Here is a 22,608-nt window from a genome sequence, read left to right on the forward strand (position 1 = left end):
TTGGTTAGCGTGCACTGCGCCCGGCCCGCCACAGGAGTCACTGGTGCGCGATGAGACAAGGATATCCCTACCGGCCATGCCCTCCCTAACCCGGACGACGCTAGGCCAATTGTGCGTCGCCCCACAGACCTCCCGGTCGCAGCCGGTTGCGACAGAGCCTGGGCGCGAACCCAGAGTCTCTGGTGGCACATCTGGCGCTGCAGGACAGCGCCCTTAACCACTGCGCCACCTGGTAGGCCCGAGAGCCTTGTTTTATGTGTGTAGCAATGAAGACACTCCCAGATGCTGCATGTCCAGGGGAATATAATATTTTCCATTGCATGTTGAACATGAAAACATTGCTGCTAATGCAGAACAACAATCCTTGATTCAATGGTCCCTTGTGTCGAGCTCTAGGAGCAGGAGGGTGACACACACACACATACACACACACACCACGCACACACACACACACACACACACACACACACACACACACACACACACACACACACACACACACACATACATGCTCATGGGGAACATATTCTGTTTCAGCAAAGAGGACTAGGCTTAATCTGTGTCCAGCAAACTGTCCCATTGTGTTACATTTTGAGTGCTATGTTTAGAACACTTCTGTCTAATGTTCCTCTTCTGACACCAGAGAAGTGGCAGAGAGAGGAGAGGCAGGCTCTGCTAGGAGAATGGATGTTCATCCTATGCCCAGCCTGGCCTCATTTCCAGGCTAGTGTTACCCATCCCTCCCTAATCCCTCCCTGGTACAATTGCCCTACTTTAACATGTATCTGTCACTATTAGACAATGTGTGGTGAGGAAATCACTTCTCTATAAGGTTTCTATATGATGACAGTTCCCGCAGCAGAGCCTTCCATGACCCTCCACTCTACTATGTAAACATTGACCTGTATGAATACTAACAAATGCTGCACTGACTGTGTGTCATCATGGCATTATTACAGCAGGAGATCCTCTTGCAGCAGTGCGTCCCCTACTCCCCTCATTCCATACAGCTCAATCGCTGTTTGCTAATGCTAACCCTATGTACCACACTTCCTTTCTTTGTCCCCCGCTGCACACTGGACACAGGGTTAAGGTCTAAGGCCAAGCCGGGTGCCTGGGGCAAAATTTAATTACTGTGATTGCTTAGTATTTGTAATTAATTTGCGGAGAACTTAAAGGCCCTTGTGGCTGGGAAGAACACAGGCAGACTGAAGGCTGACACACACTAATTAAAAGCTGCTGCAGATCACGGGGACGGGCATGGGGATAGAGATTGAGACTGGCATGGGGACAGAAATGGGGACAGAAACTGGTAAGGGGATGATGCTGCAGTGCTGTGGCAGCAGTGTGGGTTTGCCAGCCTGATTTGATTGTGATTGTTGCTGAAGGGCCTCCACCAGCCTGATCTAGCCTTTATGTGTGCCAACAGTGTGTTCAGACTGCAGTGGAGGATATATGTCATTTGTAACACAGGCTACTATTGGACATTCAGATGTGCAGCTTTTAATGTGTACTGCACATGATGAGTAGCAAGACCCTCTGCAAGTGTACTGTACCTCAATGTGATACAAGCTGCTATTAGAAAGGACATCTGGACAGGATGGGCTGGTTTAATGTATACAGTACATGATGAGCATACAGTATAGAGTGATTATGCACTTGTGGGCTACCTTGATGAATTAATGAAGACAACCACCTGGTCATCATGAAGAGAGGCGTGTTGCCTCTAGCAACATACTTAATACTTAAGCATTTCAAATGTTTCTAGGAATCCAACTGCCAAATCACATCCATTCTCATTTTTCCAGCAGGATGCCACATTCCACACAGGAGAATCAAATCTGAAGGTGGAAACTAAGGAGTTAGGCTGGCTGAAGTAATGTAATGCATCCCATATGTAGGCATTCCTGCACTGGTGAGTCCTGTGCTAAGCACAGTTATAAAATACCACTTAACTTACATCTGCACCTCTTTTGGAGGAACATATTGCCAAACTAATGAAAACCCCTTCAGCTGGCTGGATTAACTTCTTCTGGGGTTTTAGAAGTCAAGTCCTCAATTGCTTTCTGCCTCAGGCACTTCTCTCTTTCACTCGTTCTTTCTCTCTCTATCTGATTTCACCTGTAAAGCTACCGCTTCCTCCTCCCACGGCCAAACTCTGACGGAGCCAATTGAAGCAAAGAGAAAATTAACTGCTGGCTCACTGGTTTTTATTGCTTTGTTTTTGAAAAAAAATCTGTTGTGTTATTGCTGTTGCTAAAGTGCGACAGAAACAGAACTGCTTCGCCTCAGGCTGTTTTTCTATTTTGGTATTTTAGTATGCAACCCTTGTCTCCTAGCCTGTAGTGTCTGTCAGCCTCTCATATTCTGGACCTTGAAGTTGATTCCTCAGCAGCCAGTTACATCCCTGGGAAGGCTGTTCCATGGGTCCAGGCTGGGAGTGAATCTCAAATGTATTTTCTTGATTCCTTGTGTCCTTTCTCCTTGATTCCTTCTCCAAGTTCATTGGGGAACAAGGTCTAAGGGGAGGAAAATTTGACAATTTCTTCCAATGTGTTTTGAGAAGGAGAGAGGACAGGGGCAATCAAGGAAATACAATTGAGATTCACCCAGGGGCTCTCCTCCTGTCCTGCGTCGCCCTGCTCTCATTGGCAGACCCATCGTCAGCTCCAGCAGCTGCGTCTCTGTCTATCTGTCGGCCTCACCCTCGGCCCCTCGGGACATTTAGGTAAACTTTCCAGGCAAGGACACATAAATCCCTACGCTGCATGTTTAGTCATGGCCAAATGTGGTGATTTAGAGATGCTAAAGCCACTCACAGAAACACTCCAAAGAGCTGGGAGTCTGGAATTAGATTGTGACAGAGTGGTATAACTCCCATTTTACTTATAGTGTATCTCAGGAGAGAATAGAGGCTTGATAATAGCACCACGGGTGGTCAGTGTTCAGTCAATATGTAACTCGTATGATTGAATACCCCTATAACCAAAGTGTCATCTCACCAAAGTGTCACCTAATTATTCATTAAACAGGGTAGTCTTGTTCACAAGCTAATTGATTAAGGCCTGTGAGATCATTTGAGGCTAAACAGACTCCTTCACAACAAGGCTATAATTAGATACAATTCAATTGTGGGCTACAGGGCAGCAGAGCATTTGGTCTCATTAACGCCTTATTTATTATATCCAGATTCAAGGGTAGGAGGAAGAAGAAGGTTATTATCGATCGTTATTAAATTGGCAGTTGTCCAAGGAACAGCTGGGCATGTCACGCCCTGGCCTTAGAGAGCCTTTTTATGTCTCTATTTTGGTTTGGTCAGGGTGTGATTTGTGTGGGCATTCTATGTTCTTTATTTCTTTGTTTCTGGCCGAGTGTGGTTCCCAATCAGAGGCAGCTGTCTATCGTTGTCTCTGATTGGGGATCATACTTAGACAGCCCTTTTCCCTCCTCCTGTGTGGGATCTTGTTCTTTGTTTGTGTGCAGGTAGTTTGCACAACAAAGCTATTCGGTCATTGTATACTTTATTGTTTCACTTCGTTAATAAATTATGTGGAACTCAAAGAACCCTGCGCCTTGGTCTCATCCTTCCAACGACACCCGTTACAGGGCAGGTCTATCTGCAAGTTCAGTGAAACATTAAATAATGGACTCTTGGAATCAGAATCCATAATCTGCCCAAACTGAAATTCTATAATGCATCTCTATCAATGATCAGCTGGCAGCTGGGGCTGGAACTAACTACTTTCCATGAAATGAAACTCAGCACCTTTATTGAGATGGAATTGTACTTAATTGGACACTCAGGAAAATGGGAACAGACATGTTCATTGGATATTGTCCGATGATTGCTCTGTAGTGATGCCTCTTGTTCGCTCAAAACCGCTAAAGCACAATACTTAGGACTCAAACATGGACCACAACTAAAAAACATTGCATAAAGCTTTTCAGTCTCCACATATCCATGAACTTTGAGTATTAGTTTATCATTGTCGTAGGATGCTGACTACTTTGGGTTCTGCTTCCTGGCTCTGCTTGAATCTGCTGCTGCACAGGGCATAGCTACATGTTGACAAATGGAACTGTTAAATTCATGGAAGGGCTTTAAGAAAATATTTACATAACCAGTGTTGAAACTAAACCTTTCAAGCCCCAGGGTTATTAGTGGTATTTATACTTCATAAATCCATGCCCTTCCCTTGCCAAACACACTTACAGGCCCTGCGGCTCCATTTGAAGTTCTCAAGCTTTATAGGCAAAAGGAAGTAACACGCAGATACACAGATCCAGAGGCAATAACATCTTCCCACTTAAAGGCTTTAAACAGCAGACATATTGGAGTATACCCACATAAAAATATACTATAGTATTCTATGACATAAATACTATAGTATTCACTGAACAAACAATTAAAGAGCAGCAGTAAATAACAATAGCGGGCTATATACAGGGGGTACCGGAACAGAGTCAATGTGTGGGGGCACCGGTGTCGAGGTAATTGAGGTAATATGTACATGTAGGTACAGTTATTAAAGTGACAATGCATAGATAATAAGGGTGGGTGTGGGGGTGGTTGGACAATGCAAATTGTCTGGGTAGCCATTTGATTAGATGTTCAGGAGTCTTATGGCTTGAGGGTAGAAGCTATTTAGAAGCCTTTTGGACCTATACTTGGCGCTCCGGTACCGCTTGCCGTGCGGTAGCAGAGAGAACAGTCTATGTGTCACGCCCTGACCATAGAGATCCTTTTAATTCTCTATGTTTGGTTAGGTGTGACTCATAGACTGTTGGTGGGAAAGTCTATGTTTTCTATTTCTTTGTTTTTGGCCATTTGTGGTTCCCAATCAGAGGCAGCTGTCTAAATCATGAACACTTTCCACGCTGCGCTTTGGTTCACTCTTTTTGACGAGAGCCGTTACATTATGACTAGGGTGACTGGAGTCTTTGACAATTTTTAGGGCCTTCCTCTTACACCGTCCGGTATAGAGGTCCTGGATGGCAGGAAGCTTGGCCCCGGTGATGTACTGGACCGTACGCACTACTCTCTGTACAGTTAACTATAGTATAAATACTGTAGTAAAATAACTGTAGTATATACTGTAGTAATTAATGTAGTGTTTTTGCAGATCGTAGTATACTGTAATATTTACAGTAGTGTTTTTGCAGACATTGCTGTAGTATTTATTATAGTGTTTTGATGTATTATCTTTGACATTGAAGTGGAGGCTTTGTCCTTCAGGAGCAAATTTTCCATAACCTGTAGTTAGGTAGGACTGGGGTCGATAGTTCAGAGCTTTTGCTCTTTTGTATAACCTGTAGGGAACACAATATATGGTCTATACTTGGCACAATTTGCAATATGGGGGAGGGGAATGGGCAGGGTATTTACAAATTAAAAACTGTAGTATTTACTATAGTTAAAAGTGTCCTTTTTTTAGGAATAGTGTTTTTGTAGACATTACTGCAGTATTTACTCCTGTGTTTTTTTGCGGATAGCAGTGTACTACAATATTCTATAGTAAGTACTACACATGATCGAGGTATACTACAGTGTGTATTTATTCATGTGGGATTGCTATGTACATCAGGCTCAAATGCCTGTTTCTCTGGTAATCAGTGAGTTATGTCATCTGAGTGGTCATTACTACTGAAAGACAGTTACTGACTTGCTCTCCATACAGGATTACTCTATTGCTAAGGGCCAGGATTCATACTGTAAGATGTGTACTCTGTTCTGACTACTAAGGCAGTCGAAAGAGTCCAACCTAAAATAACTTGGCACTCTTCACTTGACTGTATGCTAATTTGCATTGGGAGCCATGAAATATTTTTCTGTCCTTATCCTAGCAGCACAAGTTTTGTATGGAAATAGGTTTCCTTAGTAACCCTACAGGCTGGAGTCACAACTACTTAAGTACGGAACAACATTATTATTTAACCCTTATTTAACTAGGAAAGTCAGTTAAGAACCAATTCTTATTTACAATGACGGTCTAGGAACAGTGAGTTAACTGCCTTGTTCAGGGTCAGATTTTCACCTTGTCAGCTCAGGGATTCCATCTAGCAACCGTTCGGTTACTGGCCCAACGCTCTAACCACTAGGCTACCTGCTGGTTACTGGCCCAATACTCTAACCACTAGGCTACCTGCTGGTTACTGGCTCAACACTCTAACCACTAGGCTACCTGCTGGTTACTGGCCCAACACTCTAACCACTAGGCTACCTGCTGGTTACTGGCCCAACGCTCTAACCACTAGGCTACCTGCTGCCCCGATATGACCCCTTTCATCCAAACCATAAAAACTATGGACATAAAGTCAGATGTAAGCAATCACTCTTTTTTTCATTGGGAAATGCTAATGCATTTTAGGAGACTTCCAATAGAGAGTTGAGAGAAGACATTTTTCTAGGTTTAGTTTCAAAGAAATGGATAGATCTGTATTCAATCTGCCAGATTAACTGTGGAAATCAAAAGTCAAATAAATCGGAATGCAAATTGCTTGATTTATTGTGAAATAACAAGCAACTGACAATATCTGAATTGATTGCAATATCTTCTAGTGAGTAGTTTTCGGTTTATTGGTTTATCAACAGTAATGCAAAAACAAATCAACAGCTTGTTATTGTGTGAGACTTTACAACTAATAATGCCCTGCATGAATTTCACGTATATTCAGCATTTAAAGTACAGTATCCAGTCAGACAGGTCTATTGAAACAGTGCAGTGTACAATGGAAAAGTGTCTTGTTATTGTAAAATGTCTTACTCTGGGTACATTTCTCAGTCTTGGACCTGAGCGCCAATAACCCCTGAAATGTCTCTCTTAACAAACTTGTAAAGCCTCTGTGCTGTTTTAGAGCTGATGAATAGAATGGAAACATTTATCAATGAAGAATATTAGAGCTGAACAGAACCAAGCCGACCAGGTCCTTGAATGATATAAGACTGTACAGACGACCTGGGTCAAACACATACAGTATCAAATATTTGATATGCACTTTCAGTTAGTTTGCCTGGTACAATAGAACCAATGGAATAGTGTAAAAAGAAATACAACTCCAAGCTTAATTAAGCACACTTCAAATACTTTCAAATATGTGTCATAATGTATCTGACCCAGCTCTGCTGTACATATTCTGAGAAGTACACCCTAGAAAAGTCCACTTCCTGCCCTTGGGGTATAACTCCTTTGGAATAATATAGTGGAGTGAAACTCCAAAGATAGTCAGACATCCGGGGGCAGTCTATCTAAACACCATTAATCAACATCCTATACAGCTAGCCAGACTAGCACGCCAGGCAGCCACTTAGTCCTTTATATAGGAGGCAGGGAGAGCCACTGGAGTGGGATGGGGATGCACCCATTGTTGTGAAAATGAGTAAAGAGTGACGGCTCACCCCAACAACATCACACAATTCCCTGAGAAGAATGGCCTGGGGCCAGTGATGTCAGAGGCATGCAAGGAAGAGAGACAGAGACAGAGACAGCATGTGGGACCCCTTAAAGGAAACCCTGTCAATGAACAGGGGAGAGAGGAGCAGTCAGAGCAGAGCCTAAAGCCAGCAGAGACTGGTGTCATTCACAGCCAGATTAGAGAAACCTGTAGCCAGACCTTTGTGTTTCAACAAGAGTAATTTAGTAATCAGTCAGTTTGCACGGTAGGGAGGCACTAGTTGGGATGTCATGAGAGGATGGCAGTTGCTAAGGCCTTCTGATATTTATTGCCATACTAGGAGGTCACGAAGGAATGTGAAACCGCTGGAATGTGAATCATGATACTGCTTTGTTTCCCTTTGATAATGCCTGATGGGAATGGTAAAGTATTATAGATCTCACTACATTACACCTCTATTTATTTCAATGAGGCAGTGATCTCAGCGATCACTGCCTCATTGCCTGTATCTGCTACGGGTTCGCAGTCAAACGACCACCCCTCATCACTGTCAAATGCTCCCTAAAACACTTCTGCGAGCAGGCCTTTCTAATCGACCTGGCCCGGGTATCCTGGAAGGATATTGACCTCATCCCGTCAGATGAGGAAGCCTGGTCATTCTTTAAAAGTAACTTCCTCACCATCTTAGATAAGCATGCTCCGTTCAAAAAATGCAGAACTAAGAACAGATATAGCCCTTGGTTCACTCCAGACCTGACTGCCCTCGACCAGTACAAATACATCCTGTGGCAGACTGCAATAGCATCGAATAGTCCCTGCGATATGCAACTGTTCAGGGAAGTCAGGAACCAATACACGCAGTCAGTCAGGAAAGCAAAGGCCAGCTTTTTCAAGCAGAAATTTGCATCCTGTAACTCTAACTCCAAAAAGTTCTGGGAAACTGTAAAGTCCATGGAGAACAAGAGCACCTCCTCCCAGCTGCCCACTGCACTGAGGCTAGGTAACACGGTCACCACCGATAAATCCACGATAATCGAAAACTTGCACAAGCATTTCTTAACGGCTGGCCATGCCTTCCTCCTGGCTACTCCAACCTCGGCCAACAGCTCCGCCACCCCCCCCCCCCCCCCCCCGCAGCTACTCGCCCAAGCCTCCCCAGCTTCTCCTTTACCCAAATCCAGATAGCAGATGTTCTGAAAGAGCTGCAAAACCTGGACGCGTACAAATCAGCTGGGCTTGACAATCTGGACCCTCTATTTCTGAAACTATCTGCCGCCATTGTCGCAACCCCTATTACCAGCCTGTTCAACCTCTCTTTCATATCGTCTGAGATCCCCAAGGATTGGAAAGCTGCCGCAGTCATCCCCCTCTTCAAAGGGGGAGACACCCTGGACAAAAACTGTTACAGACCTATATCCATCCTGCCCTGCCTATCTACAGTCTTCGAAAGCCAAGTCAACAAATAGATCACTGACCATCTCGAATCCCACCGTACCTTCTCCGCTGTGCAATCTGGTTTCCGAGCCGGTCACGGGTGCACCTCAGCCACGCTCAAGGTACTAAACGATATCATAACCGCCATCGATAAGAGACAGTACCCTGCAGCCATCTTCATCGACCTGGCCAATGCTTTCTACTCTGTCAATCACGACATTCTTATCGGCAGACTCAATAGCCTCGGTTTTTCTAATTACTGCCTTGCCTGGTTCACCAACTACTTTGCAGACAGAGTTCAGTGTGTCAAATGCATGTTGTCCGGTCGTCTGGCAGTCTCTATGGGGGTGCCACAGGGTTCAATTCTCGGGCCGACTATTTTCTCTGTATATATCAATGATGTTGCTCTTGCTGCGGGCGATTCCCTGATCCACCTCTACGCAGACGACACCATTCTGTATACTTCTGGCCCTTCCTTAGACACTGTGCTATCTAACCTCCAAACGAGCTTCAATGCCATACAACACTCCTTCCGTGGCCTCCAACTGCTCTTAAACGCTAGTAAAACCAAATGCATGCTTTTCAACCGTTCGCTGCATGCACCCGCACGCCCGACTAGCATCACCACCCTGGATGGTTCTGACCTAGAATATGTGGACATCTATAAGTACCTAGGTGTCTGGCTAGACTGTAAACTCTCCTTCCAGACTCATATCAAACATCTCCAATCTATGATCAAATCTAGATTCGGCGTTCTATTCCGCAACAAAGCCTCCTTCACTCACGCCGCCAAACTTACCCTAGTAAAACTGACTATCCTACCGATCCTCGACTTCGGCGATGTCATCTACAAAATAGCTTCCAAAACTCTACTCAGCAAACTGGATGCAGTTTATCACAGTGCCATCTGTTTTGTTACTAAAGCACCTTATACCACCCACCACTGCGACCTGTATGCTCTAGTCGGCTGATCCTCGCTACATATTCGTTGCCAAACCCACTGGCTCCAGGTCATCTACAAGTCCATGCTAGGTAAAGCTCTGCCTTATCTCAGCTCACTGGTCACGATGGCAACACCCACCCGTAGCACACGCTCCAGCAGGTGTATCTCACTGATCATCCCTAAAGCCAACACCTCATTTGGCCGCCTTTCCTTCCAGTTCTCTGTTGCCTGTGACTGGAACGAATTGCAAAAATCGCTGAAGTTAGAGACTTTTCTCTCCCTCACCAACTTTAAACATTTACTATCTGAGCAGCTAACCGCTTGCTGCAGCTGTACATAGTCCATCGGTAAATAGCCCACCCAATTTACCTACCTCATCTCCATACTGTTTTTATTTATTTACTTTTCTGCTCTTTTGCACACCAGTATCTCTACCTGCACATGACCATCTGATCATTTATCACTCCAGTGTTAATCTGCAAAATTGCAATTATTCGCCTACCTCCTCATGCCTTTTGCACACAATGCATATAGACTCTTTTTTTATTTTTTTCTACTGTGTTATTGACTTGTTTATTGTTTACTCCATGTGTAACTCTGTGCTGTTGTCTGTTCACACTGCTATGCTTTATCTTGGCCAGGTCGCAGTTGTAAATGAGAACTTGTTCTCAACTAGCCTACTTGGTTAAATAAAAAAAATAAAACCCAACTTTAGTTTACAACGATGACTGTGCAGCCAGCCAGGCTGAATAATTCTGTGCATACAGTTACATTACACAAGAGCTAGCTGAGTGAGTTTATCTTTATTGCACCGGAATGCTGACCTCCTCAGATAATTGAATATCTGGGTGAGAGAGTGAGAGATACAAGATTAACAGCCCTCCCAGCTCCTCTCCTCTCTTCTCCCAGCTCCTCTCCTCTCTTCTCCCAGCTCCTCTCCTCTCTTCTCCCAGCCACTCTGGAACCACTGAGGAGTTTCTGTTTCTCTGTGACCCACTTCCCTCTACTCAGCCGGGAGAAAGACACTCTTGTTTCTCCCAGTAAGAGGTGGACGTATGGAAGGGAGATAAGGCAGAGGGCTTTTTCAGATGCCCTAGGGGGAACATTGTTCATTTTAGGGAGACAATCTAATGATGGGTGGCATTTAATTCCACTGTCCATAAAATTCAACTTTAGGCCTAGACACTGTCATTGGGTAATTCCTCATCTCTGCACTGGGTGAAAAGTGAGTGGTCCTCATCTTATCTGTCAACTGTTTCAACCATTTCAAACCATAGTTATCTATAAAAACTGAATCTACCAAGCCGACAAGAGTACAAGTTTGTGTGTATGTGTGTGCATGCGTGTGTGTGTGTGTGTGCATGAGTGTGTGTGTGTGCGTGTGAAATATGAAAGAAAGAGCTGCCTCTATCTCACACTCCTCATATCTAATTACAAGTGGTGTCTGGTGGAGTGGAGTGCTGGAGAGATAAAACAGCTCTCTACTGTCAGACGACCATGTTCCTTTGTTCCATTCCAGAAGCCATTTACAAAACAGCTCTGCTCTGTCTCACACACACACACACACACACACACACACACACACACACACACACACACACACACACACACACACACACACACACACACACACACACACACACACACACACACACACACACACACACACACACACACACACACACACAAACACATATCCACAGTTTAGGCCATTCATACAGTGTGTCGAGAGGTAAATCCAGTCCTCAAAGTACAGGGAGATAGCACCCAAGCACATGCCTGTACCATTAAAATATCTTAAGTTTACCTTTTAAAAGCTGATTTTATTTTTTATTTTTATTTCACCTTTATTTAACCAGGTAGGCAAGTTGAGAACAAGTTCTCATTTACAATTTCGACCTGGTCAAGATAAAGCAAAGCAGTTCGACACATACAACAACACAAAGTTACACGTGGTAAAACAAACATACAGTCAATAATACAGTTTAAACAAGTCTATAAACGATGTGAGCAAATGAGGTGAGGGAGGTAAAGGCAAAAAAAGGCCATGGTGGCGAGGTAAATACAATATAGCAAGTAAAACACTGGAATGGTAGATTTGCAGTGGAAGAATGTGCAAAGAAGAAATAGAAATAATGGGGTGCAAAGGAGCAAAATAAATAAGTGCAGTAGGGGAAGAGGTAGTTGTTTGGGCTAAATTATAGATGGGCTATGTACAGGTGCAGTAATCTGTGAGCTGCTCTGACAGCTGGTGCTTAAAGCTTGTGAGGGAGATAAGTGGTTATGGTTGAAGTGTTTACCCCGTTCTCAAAACAACACAATATTCATCATCAAACGTATTATATTCAGCCTGAGCTGTTTGATTTTCAATCAATACATTTCCTGCAACTAGGCATTTACTAAATTACTGGGTAAATACTACATGGATATTTGTTCTTCTTCGACTATGCACCGGGAAATAAATCCAACGTTTAGTAACGTTTACCCCCATCAGTTAACCTGGACAGGAAAATGGCGCCGACAGATAGGGCTGCCGTGTTTCTAGCGCTTAGTAAACTTTGCAGTACTTAGTTATTTTGTGTGTTATTTCTTACATTATTAGTCCAGAATTGTTTTTGTGTTATTACATACAGCAGGGATAAACGTTTGGATATCAGAGCGATGGTAACTCACCAGCATTACGACCAGGAATACAACTTTCCCGAATCAGATCCTTTATTCGTACCCCCCAGGGCAATTGAACTGATTCCAGAGGCTGATCCAAAACACCTCCGGTGGATGAGAGGTACTCGGAGGGGACTTCTAGTCCGACTCAGTAGGCGCACATATCACTCACCGCTTCTGAGTATATTACTCGCTAATATTCAGTCTCTAGATAATAAAGATGACGATCTCAGGGGACGGGGATTTCCTTCCAGAGAGACGTCAGGGATTGTAACATACTCTGTTTCATGGAAGCATGGCTCTCACGGGATATACTGTCCGAGTCCGTACAGCCAGTTGGGTTCTTAGTCCATTGCGCAGACAGGACTAAATATCACTCCGGGAAGAAGAAGGGCGGAGGTGTATGTTTCATGATTAACTACTCATGGTGTGATTGTGATCACATACAGGAACTCAAGTCATTTTGTTCACCCAACCTAGAATACCTCACAATCAAATGTTAACCGTAATACCTCCCAAGAGAATTCTCTTCGGTTATAGTCACAGCCGTGTACAGTGCCTTGCGAAAGTATTCGGCCCCCTTGAACTTTGCGACCTTTTGCCACATTTCAGGCTTCAAACATAAAGATATAAAACTGTATTTTTTTGTGAAGAATCAACAGCAAGTGGGACACAATCATGAAGTGGAACGACATTTATTGAATATTTCAAACTTTTTTAACAAATCAAAAACTGAAAAATTGGGCGTGCAAAATTATTCAGCCCCCTTAAGTTAATACTTTGTAGCGCCACCTTTTGCTGCGATTACAGCTGTAAGTCGCTTGGGGTATGTCTCTATCAGTTTTGCACATCGAGAGACTGAATTTTTTTCCCATTCCTCCTTGCAAAACAGCTCGAGCTCAGTGAGGTTGGATGGAGAGCATTTGTGAACAGCAGTTTTCAGTTCTTTCCACAGATTCTCAATTGGATTCAGGTCTGGACTTTGACTTGGCCATTCTAACACCTGGATATGTTTATTTTTGAACCATTGGGGATGGTGTGTTCAGCTGTGTTGCTTTTACGCCAAACATAACGTTTTGCATTGTTGCCAAAAAGTTTCATCTGACCAGAGCACCTTCTTCCACATGTTTGGTGTGTCTCCCAGGTGGCTTGTGGCAAACTTTAAACAACACTTTTTATGGATATCTTTAAGAAATGGCTTTCTTCTTGCCACTCTTCCATAAAGGCCAGATTTGTGCAATATACGACTGATTGTTGTCCTATGGACAGAGTCTCCCACCTCAGCTGTAGATCTCTGCAGTTCATCCAGAGTGATCATGGGCCTCTTGGCTGCATCTCTGATCAGTCTTCTCCTTGTATGAGCTGAAAGTTTAGAGGGACGACCAGGTCTTGGTAGATTTGCAGTGGTCTGATACTCCTTCCATTTCAATATTATCGCTTGCACAGTTCTCCTTCGGATGTTTAAAGCTTGGGAAATCTTTTTGTATCCAAATCCGGCTTTAAACTTCTTCACAACAGTATCTCGGACCTGCCTGGTGTGTTCCTTGTTCTTCATGATGCTCTCTGCGCTTTTAACGGACCTGTGAGACTATCACAGTGCAGGTGCATTTATACGTAGACTTGATTACACACAGGTGGATTGTATTTATCATCATTAGTCATTTAGGTCAAAATTGGATCATTCAGAGATCCTCACTGAACTTCTGGAGAGAGTTTGCTGCACTGAAAGTAAAGGGGCTGAATAATTTTGCACGCCCAATTTTTCAGTTTTTGATTTGTTAAAAAAGTTTGAAATATCCAATAAATGTCGTTCCACTTCATGATTGTGTCTCACTTGTTGTTGATTCTTCACAAAAAAATACAGTTTTATATCTTTATGTTTGAAGCCTGAAATGTGGCAAAAGGTCGCAAAGTTCAAGGGGGCCGAATACTTTCGCAAGGCACTGTATATACCACGACGGCCCTCAAAGAACTTCACTGGACTTTACGCAAACTATAAACCACATATCCTGAGGCCCCATGTATTGTAGCTGGGGATTTCAACAAGCAAATTTGAAAAAAACCTTACCGAAGTTCTATCAACACATTGACTGTAGTACTTGCGCTGCAAAAACAATTGACCACTGCTACTCCAACTTCTGGGATGCTTAGAAGGCCCTCCCCCACCCTCCCTTTGGCAAATATGATCATGACTCCATTTTGCTCCTCCCTTCCTATAGGCAGAAACTCAAACAGGAAGTACCCCTGCTATTGACTATTCAACGCTGGTCTAACCAACGGGAATCCACACTTCAAGACTGTTTTGATCATCCGGACTGGGATAGATTCCTGGTAGCCTCTGATAATAACATTGACAAATACACTGATACGGTGACTGAGTTTATCAAAAAGTGTATAGGAGATGTTGTACCCACTGTGACTTCTAAAACCTACCCTAACCAGAAACTGTGGATAGATGGCAGCATTCACACAAAACTGAAAGCACGGACCATTGAATTTAACCATGGTAAGGTGACTGGGAGTACGGTTGAATACAAACAGTGTAGTTATTCCCTCCTTAAGGCAATCAAACAGGCAAAACGTCGGTATAGAGGCAAAGTAGAGTCGCAATTCAACGGCACAGACACAAGACGTATGTGTCACGGTCGACAGACCATCACGGATTACAAAGGAAAGCCAGCCACATTGCGGACACCGACATCTTGCATCCGGACAAGCTAAACACCTTCTTCGCCCGCTTTGAGGATAACACAGTGCCACCGACGCGGCCTGCTACCAAGGACTGTGGGCTCTCCTCCTCTGTGGCCGATGTGAGTAAGACATTTAAGCGTGTTAACCCTCGCAAGGCTGCCGGTCCAGACAGCATCCCTAGCGGCGTACCTCAGCCTCAGGAGGCTGAAGAAATTTGGCTTAGCGCCTAAAACCCTCACAAACTTTTACAGATGCACAATTGAGAGCATCCTGTCGGGCTGTATCATCGCCTGGTATGCCAACTGCACCGCCCGCAGTGCTCTCCAGAGGGTTGTGCGGTCTGCCCAACATATCACCGGGGGCAAACTACCTGCCCTCCAGGACACCTACAGCACCCGAAATCACAGGAAGCCCAAAAAGATCAAGGACAACAACCACCCAACCGCCTGTTGACCCCGCTATCATCGAAGGCGAAGTCAGTACAGGTGCATCAAAGCTGGGACAGAGAGACTGAAAAACAGCTTCTATCTCAAGGCCATCAGACTGTTAAATAGCCATCACTAGCACATTAGAGGCTGCTGCCCTATATCAACTTGAAATCATCACTGCCCACTTTAATAATGGAACACTAGTCACTTTATTAATGTTTACATATTTTGCATTACTCATCTCATATGTATATACTGTATTCTATCCTATTCCACTGTATCTTAGTCTATGCCGCTCTGACATTGCTCGCCCAAATATTTATATATTCTTATTTCCATTCCTTTACTTTAGATTTGTGTGTTGTGTGTATTGTTGTGAAATTGTTAGATATTACTTGTTAGATATTACTGCACTGTTGGAGCTAGAAACACAAGCATTTCGCTACACTCGCAATAACATCTGCTAAACATGTGTATGTGACAAATAACCTTTTGATTTGATTTGGAGGAGAATGACTTCTTGTATTCAATAACTCTCTCACTTCACGGTTCAACGATTACACATTTTCTTTTTGCTGGAGAAATTAACTGTGGAGGGAGAAAGTGTCAACCGCACTCTGGCCCGGGCTATTGAAGTTATAATGGATATCACAGGCTTCATACTTTACTTTTCATAACACCAATTAAATCATGCAAGGCATGAATAATGGGCGTGCTGAGCTGAGGCAGTGGGAAAAGGCATGTTCAGTATTGATGAAAATCCGACTCAGTTCCTGCCTTGTGCAGAGGGGGGATATGCTTCACTGTGACAAGCTAAACATATGTTCTCATTTTGCAAGGAATAAAAAGAGGTGGGGCAACTGGAGCTAGCAGGATAGGACTGACCGCATATAATGGTTCTAAAGCTTCTGTCTCATATAGTTTATAGGCAATAGGCCTGGTGAGGGAGGGTACAATGCACAGTTAGGATGCATCCCAAATAGCACCCTACTTAGTGCATTACTTATGAGCCCAAAGTAGTGCACTATATAGGGAATAGGGGGCCATTTGGGGTGCAAGCTTAAACTCCTTGTCACATCTGCTCCTGCCACGCCCTCTAATGCTCATCCGGTGTCTCCTTGACCTGACGCCATTCCCCCAGTGCCTGTTTTTCCTTGCCTGACGCTGTTTTCCTCTCTGCTACAGTTCTGCCTGCTCTGACTCTGGTCCTGTCTCCAGTCCGTCTTCTCGTCAGTCCTGCTACTCTGTCCTGGATTCCCCACTCTACGCTCCCTTGGATTTCCCTCTGGACCTGCTTACCCTGTCCCAACACCTCTCGCTCCAGCCTCAGCCTCCACACCTGGTTTCCGGCAACCCGCCCGAGCTTCCCCTGGCCCGCACTCAATCTTCCCCCATGCTTCAGTAAATACCTTGGTTACCTCATCCCAGTCTCCTCGTGTGAGTCTGCTCTTGGGTTCAGCTGTTCCGCTCCGTGTGACACTCCTATAAGTGCAGAGGAGGCAGAGAGGGCCCTGTCTGAGCATGTGTATATTAAGATGTATATTCTGGGCATGATTAAAATTGGTTTGTTTCTCAGAACATTGTTTTGCCGTCATTCATGCAGGGCTACAAATGGTTGTGTACACTTTGCAGAGAGCTGGTAAGGTAGGGAGGACAGCAGAAATGGACTGGCCATTGGGCTGTTCGGGGAAATGTCAGATGGGCTGGTCCATATGTAGCTCAGTGGGCCTGTCTAAATTGTTGTTTTGTGTGTGTATCAGACCTGGGATAACTACAGTTTTAAATATCCTTTGTGAGAAGTAATGTTTTTTTTTTGGGGGGGGGGGGGGGGGGGGGCGACAAATGGCTACTTTGGAGGTCACTACTACAACAAAAAGTTACTACATTTTGAAAATATTTAAATATAGATCTCAGGAAGTGGCTCCTTTTCAGAAACTACTGAATTGAATAATTTCCAAGTTAATTGAAATCCTAATTGTATCTCTCTTGGCCATTCATAAACGGGGGTTCTATCTGAGAGAAAATCATCCATATACTAAGACAGTAATTAACCAAACAGAAAAGTCAAATTAAAGTAAGGACCTGGGGGGGGGGGACAAAATGGCTTTATTCCCCATGAATCTCATCTGAGCGGCTCGGTTTGAAACTCTCCTGGTTAAGTTTGCTCTGTGTTTCAATGCTCAAAGATCTGTTAAAGTGATCCTTACAAGAGTAATATCCACTATAAAACTGTCTGACTTATGACCCATTTAGTGGCTGAGGCACTTTAGAGCCTTCAGACTGAGATTTTGTGTTCTGTTAGGTTTAGATGTGAAATTCCATCAGTGAAACCTTGCTGGAGCTTACCAGATTTTACTTAGATGTGTAAGTTGAGACTCAGTCAAGGAGAAGTCACAAGCAAGGTGTTGCTGTCAAGTTGTGTTCTGACTGCACTACCTTTCTCTCTCTCTCTCTCTCTCTCTCTCTCTCTCTCTCTCTCTCTCTCTCTCTCTCTCTCTCTCTCTCTCTCTCCCTTCCTCCCCCTCCACCCCCCTCCACCCCCCTCCACCCCGTCCATCTCTGTCAACTGGCACAGATAGATTGGAGAAGAAAGACCCAGAAGCCACAACACAGCAGGTACACGGCCAAGGTTCAGTCACACTGTGAGACACAAAATGCGGTTGGCTAGCTGTAACTTAAGCAAGCAACTCCATTACTTGCAAGTGTTTTACACTTCTTAATTGCTCAACTCTGTTTCAACCCGGCCTCTGCCGTCTGGCAGTATTTTAATCAGATATGAGGTTGTTAAAAGCAGGGCTTCCCGCATGGCATGGAGCGGGCTGAACACTGAGAATTCCTTTGATTAATAATCCTGACAAGTCATCCCATTATTTTAAATTAAACTGCCACAACTGCAGTATGTATTGTATTATCTTCCATTTCATAAAAGGCATGAAATGGATGCTGCTGTTTAAGACCATGCAGCTGATTAGGCAGCACAAACACTTCTCCTCCTGCTGTGAGCTATGTGTGTAGTTAGTCGCTCCCTCTTTCTTTTTCCACAGCTTCCACATGTCACTGGGTAAACTATTTTCTGTGTCTGTGATTGCATGTGCATTCAATCTATGCCTAATTTGAAACCCAAACAGTGATACACACACGAATGAACACACAGATGCATGTGCATACACTCACGCACGCACACACAATCACTCACTCAACTACGCACACACCACAACAACAACAGCAAGTACACATGAAAGCACATCCAATGATCCATCAACTCCAGTCGCACACATGTTACATGTGACCAGGGGATTTTGTTATCCGGCTGGCAGTGCAAATTCACTGTCAACAACATAACCCGGGAGCAGTGTGCTGGAGAAAGGAGTGCTGTTGTGCCAGGTCAATCCACATCATTCCCCAGTAGCAGGGCTGTTTGTGATGAGCCGTGCTGCTCAGTGTGGTGCTCTGGTGGCAGGGGACCTGTCATTATGGCTGCTTCCTGTGGCCTGGCTGCTTCCTGTGGCCTGGCTGTCTGGCTAACTGTCGCCCTGACAGGTTTCACAGCCACAAACCGAGAGAGGTCTCTCTTATGATGACAACTGGCTGGTTGGTTCACCTGCAGCTGCAGCACCATCATGGATAATCAGGTTTAGGTTATGGTCTGGGACAGGGACAGGGTGGATAGGATAGCAATTTACAACTGAAGGGAAGACTGTTCTTTATGAATGAGGTTCATATAATAGCCTAACAACAATAATATTAACACGTTCATAATTCAGTAAAATGTAACAAAAAAAATCCAGTAATGTACACTGAGTATACAAAACATTAAGGATACCTGCTCTTTCCATGACACAGACTGATCAGGTGAATGCAGGTAAAAGCTATGATCCCTTATGGATGTCACTTGTTAAATCCACTTCATTCAGTGTAAATGAAGGGGAGGAGACGGGTTAAAGAAGGATGTTTAAGCCTTGAGACAACTGAGACATTGTGTGTGTGTGTGTCATTCAGAGAGTAAATGGGTAAGACAAAATATTTAAGTGCCTTTGAACAGGGTTGGGGGGTGCAACCCAATATTAGGATGGTGTTCCAAATGTTTGGTATACTCAGTGTACACTTTTCTACAGTAAAAATGTTAATCACACAGCATTGTGGGGACCATGCAGATGTCGACATTGCATTTTTATAGCAAGCTGGTGGAACACGTTTTTAAGCAAAATTCACGTTTGGATACGAGCTTGGTAAGTGACAGTTTAACAATATCTCTAGTCAGCTTTAGTTTTATGAATTAACCTGATTTCACGTGTACCTTGTGGGATAACGTGTTCAGTGTATGGTGGATAACTAGCTAATGATAGGAGGGCGCGAGCATAACGCCACTGCTAGAGCAAGCTACCAGCACAGACAGAACAAAAAGCATGAACCCAGTGTTGCCAACTAAGCGACTTTTGTCGCTAGATTTAGCGAGTTTTCAGACCCCTCCAGCGACTTTTGTCTGTAAAAGAGTATAGTGACAAATGTAGCTACTTTTTAAGGCTGCCCCAGTGACTTTTGGTTGATTTAGCAACCTCCTTGTTTGTGTGTTGCCGCTCAGATGTACTGCTCTGCAGTTTGATCCCTGTCGGTGGTTCCGCCGGCTGCTGCGTGTCTGCAGGAGTCACTTGAGCCCCTTCCCCTGCCTCTCTCCTCTGCCTCTCCACTCTAGCCTCAGTCCCCTGCCTCTCTCCTATGCCTCTCCACTCTAGCCTCAGTCCCCTGCCTCTCTCCTCTGCCTCTCCACTCTAACCTCAGTCCCCTGCCTCTCTCCTATGCCTCTCCACTCTAGCCTCAGTCCCCTGCCTCTCTCCTATGCCTCTCCACTCTAGCCTCAGTCCCCTGCCTCTCTCCTCTGCCTCTCCACTCTAGCCTCAGTCCCCTGCCTCTCTCCTCTGCCTCTCTACTCTAGCCTCAGTCCCCTGCCTCTCTCCTCTGCCTCTCCACTCTAACCTCAGTCCCCTGCCGCTCTCCTCTGTCTCTCCACTCTAGCCTCAGTCCCCTGCCTCTCTCCCCTGCCTCTCCACTCTAGCCTCAGTCCCCTGCCTCTCTCCTCTGCCTCTCCACTCTAGCCTCAGTCCCCTGCCTCTCTCCTCTTCCTCTCCACTCTAGCCTCAGTCCCCTGCCTCTCTCCTCTGCCTCTCCACTCTAGCCTCAGTCCCCTGCCTCTCTCCTCTGCCTCTCCACTCTAGCCTCAGTCCCCTGCCTCTCTCCTCTGCCTCTCCACTCTAGCCTCATTCATCTCCCCGCTGCTGCAACAGTGGGTGAAGTTAATTTATTCTTTCTAAATCTCTCGGTGACAAACACTTTTTTCCTTCTCTCCATCCATCCACATGGCTACAGGCTGCACTTTGCTACCTGTGAAAATCATTTTAAAATGTGCCTCTTTTGTAAGTACCCCAAAAAACGGAGACAGTGGGAGAACCTACTCAATTAAGTAAAAATATGTTTTAAATGTTTAAAAAATGATGTATTATTAGCTAGCTATCTAGTTGGCTACAGTAGGCCACTTTGTAGGCTAACTCAACTAAGCTGCTAGCTAGCTAAATTTACACACTGTTTAGCTAAGTGTATTAAATGTTAGCTATCTATCTTGATGTAATCATTGTAAATTAAAAAGTCCCTAAATGCATTTGTAAATAACAGGGTGAAATTGCAGCTGTCATGAGAGAGTGTAGGCTACTGGATAGTGCAGGTCATTTTGTGGGAGGACATTATGAAAAGATTCACAAGTTCCACTCCCTAGAAGGGAAAACTTGGAGGACAGAGAGCAACATAATATTCAGTGCTGTTTAATTTGAGTATAATGAAGTCTGTTTATTTGTGATGTTTTCATCCTCAGATATGGAAACCTGTGAATGTCTCAAGAGACTAAGCACTTGGTCCCTTTCAGACAATTTTTGTGCATAACTTTTTGTGCAGTGTGAACACTTCAAAGGAACTTAGACCCCTCAAAAGAGCCCCCGAAGCGAATCGAACTGAGACCATCTCGAGAGGTGGTCTGAGTTCATTATGCTTGAACTCCGCAGTCCGGTTCCCTTTTTTAGGACAATGTGAATGCAAAGCTCCCCAGGTTCACTTATTCCTGCACCACACACTAGACTACCGCAACACCGTTTTCCCTGCCATAAACCCTCACATTGGTGCCACAAAAGAGAGAAGATGATGATGTGTTTTTTATTTTACTAGGCAAGTCAGTTAAGAACAAATTCTTATTTTCAATGATGGTCTAGGAACAGTAGGTTAACTGCCTTGCTCAGGGGCAGAACAACAGATGTTTAACTTGTCAGCTCAGGGATTCAATCTTGCAACCTTTCCATTGCAAGTCTGGCGCTCTAACCGCTAGGCTACCTGCCGCCACGATGATCAAGGACGCACAGAAATTCCAAAATGTGTGGAGTTTTAGTTCAGATTATTTGATTGTAATATGTGATCTATAGGCTAAGAGCTCCATAAGCTATTTATTGATTGTGGGGTTTGAATAGAGAAGACAATAGAAGAAGACAATATATTTGGTGAGAATCACAACATAGTGTACAAAATCTATTCTAGCTCTTAAAGGGGCAGTAGCCTACATTGGGTGTACAATTTATAATTACAGCATTATCATTATTTATTCTGCAGTTATTCTATTGCTATTTATTTTATTGCCAATCAAATGTACATATTAATAGTGTCTTAGTATCTTCTGATTACAATTATTATGTCTCATATTTGAACTAAATGCAATCTATTAGCTTCCAAATTGTAAGTAGGTATATCTAGCTATCCGATAACCCATTCTGATGGAATGGCTTGTCCTGTACTTTGTAAAAACCCAGAGTGCATGGAGTGAATGTTGGAAAAATATCTTGGTTCCTTTCTAAATGTAACGGATGTGAAATGGCTAGCTAGTTAGCGGTGGTGTGCGCTGGTAGCGTTTCAATCGGTGACGTCACTCTGAGACCTTGAAGTAGTGGTTCCCCTTGCTCTGCAGGGGCAGCCGTGGCTTTTGTGGAGCGATGGGTAACGATGCTTCGTGGGTGACTGTTGTTG

At 44.3% G+C, this 22,608-nt stretch overlaps 1 long non-coding RNA gene across 1 annotated transcript; it reads left to right on the top strand.

Moving 5' to 3' along the window:
* The first annotated feature begins 1,801 nt into the window (after positions 1–1,801).
* LOC149979666 (uncharacterized) lies at positions 1,802–17,127 on the top strand. The gene is made up of 2 exons (XR_016484655.1): positions 1,802–1,915; positions 16,738–17,127. It is a non-coding gene; the product is annotated as an uncharacterized LOC149979666 (long non-coding RNA).
* The last annotated feature ends 5,481 nt before the right edge of the window (positions 17,128–22,608 follow it).

Source organism: Oncorhynchus mykiss, chromosome 11 (assembly GCF_057628025.1).
Source record: "Oncorhynchus mykiss isolate SJ-2025 chromosome 11, ASM5762802v1, whole genome shotgun sequence".
Classification (NCBI taxonomy): domain Eukaryota; kingdom Metazoa; phylum Chordata; class Actinopteri; order Salmoniformes; family Salmonidae; genus Oncorhynchus; species Oncorhynchus mykiss.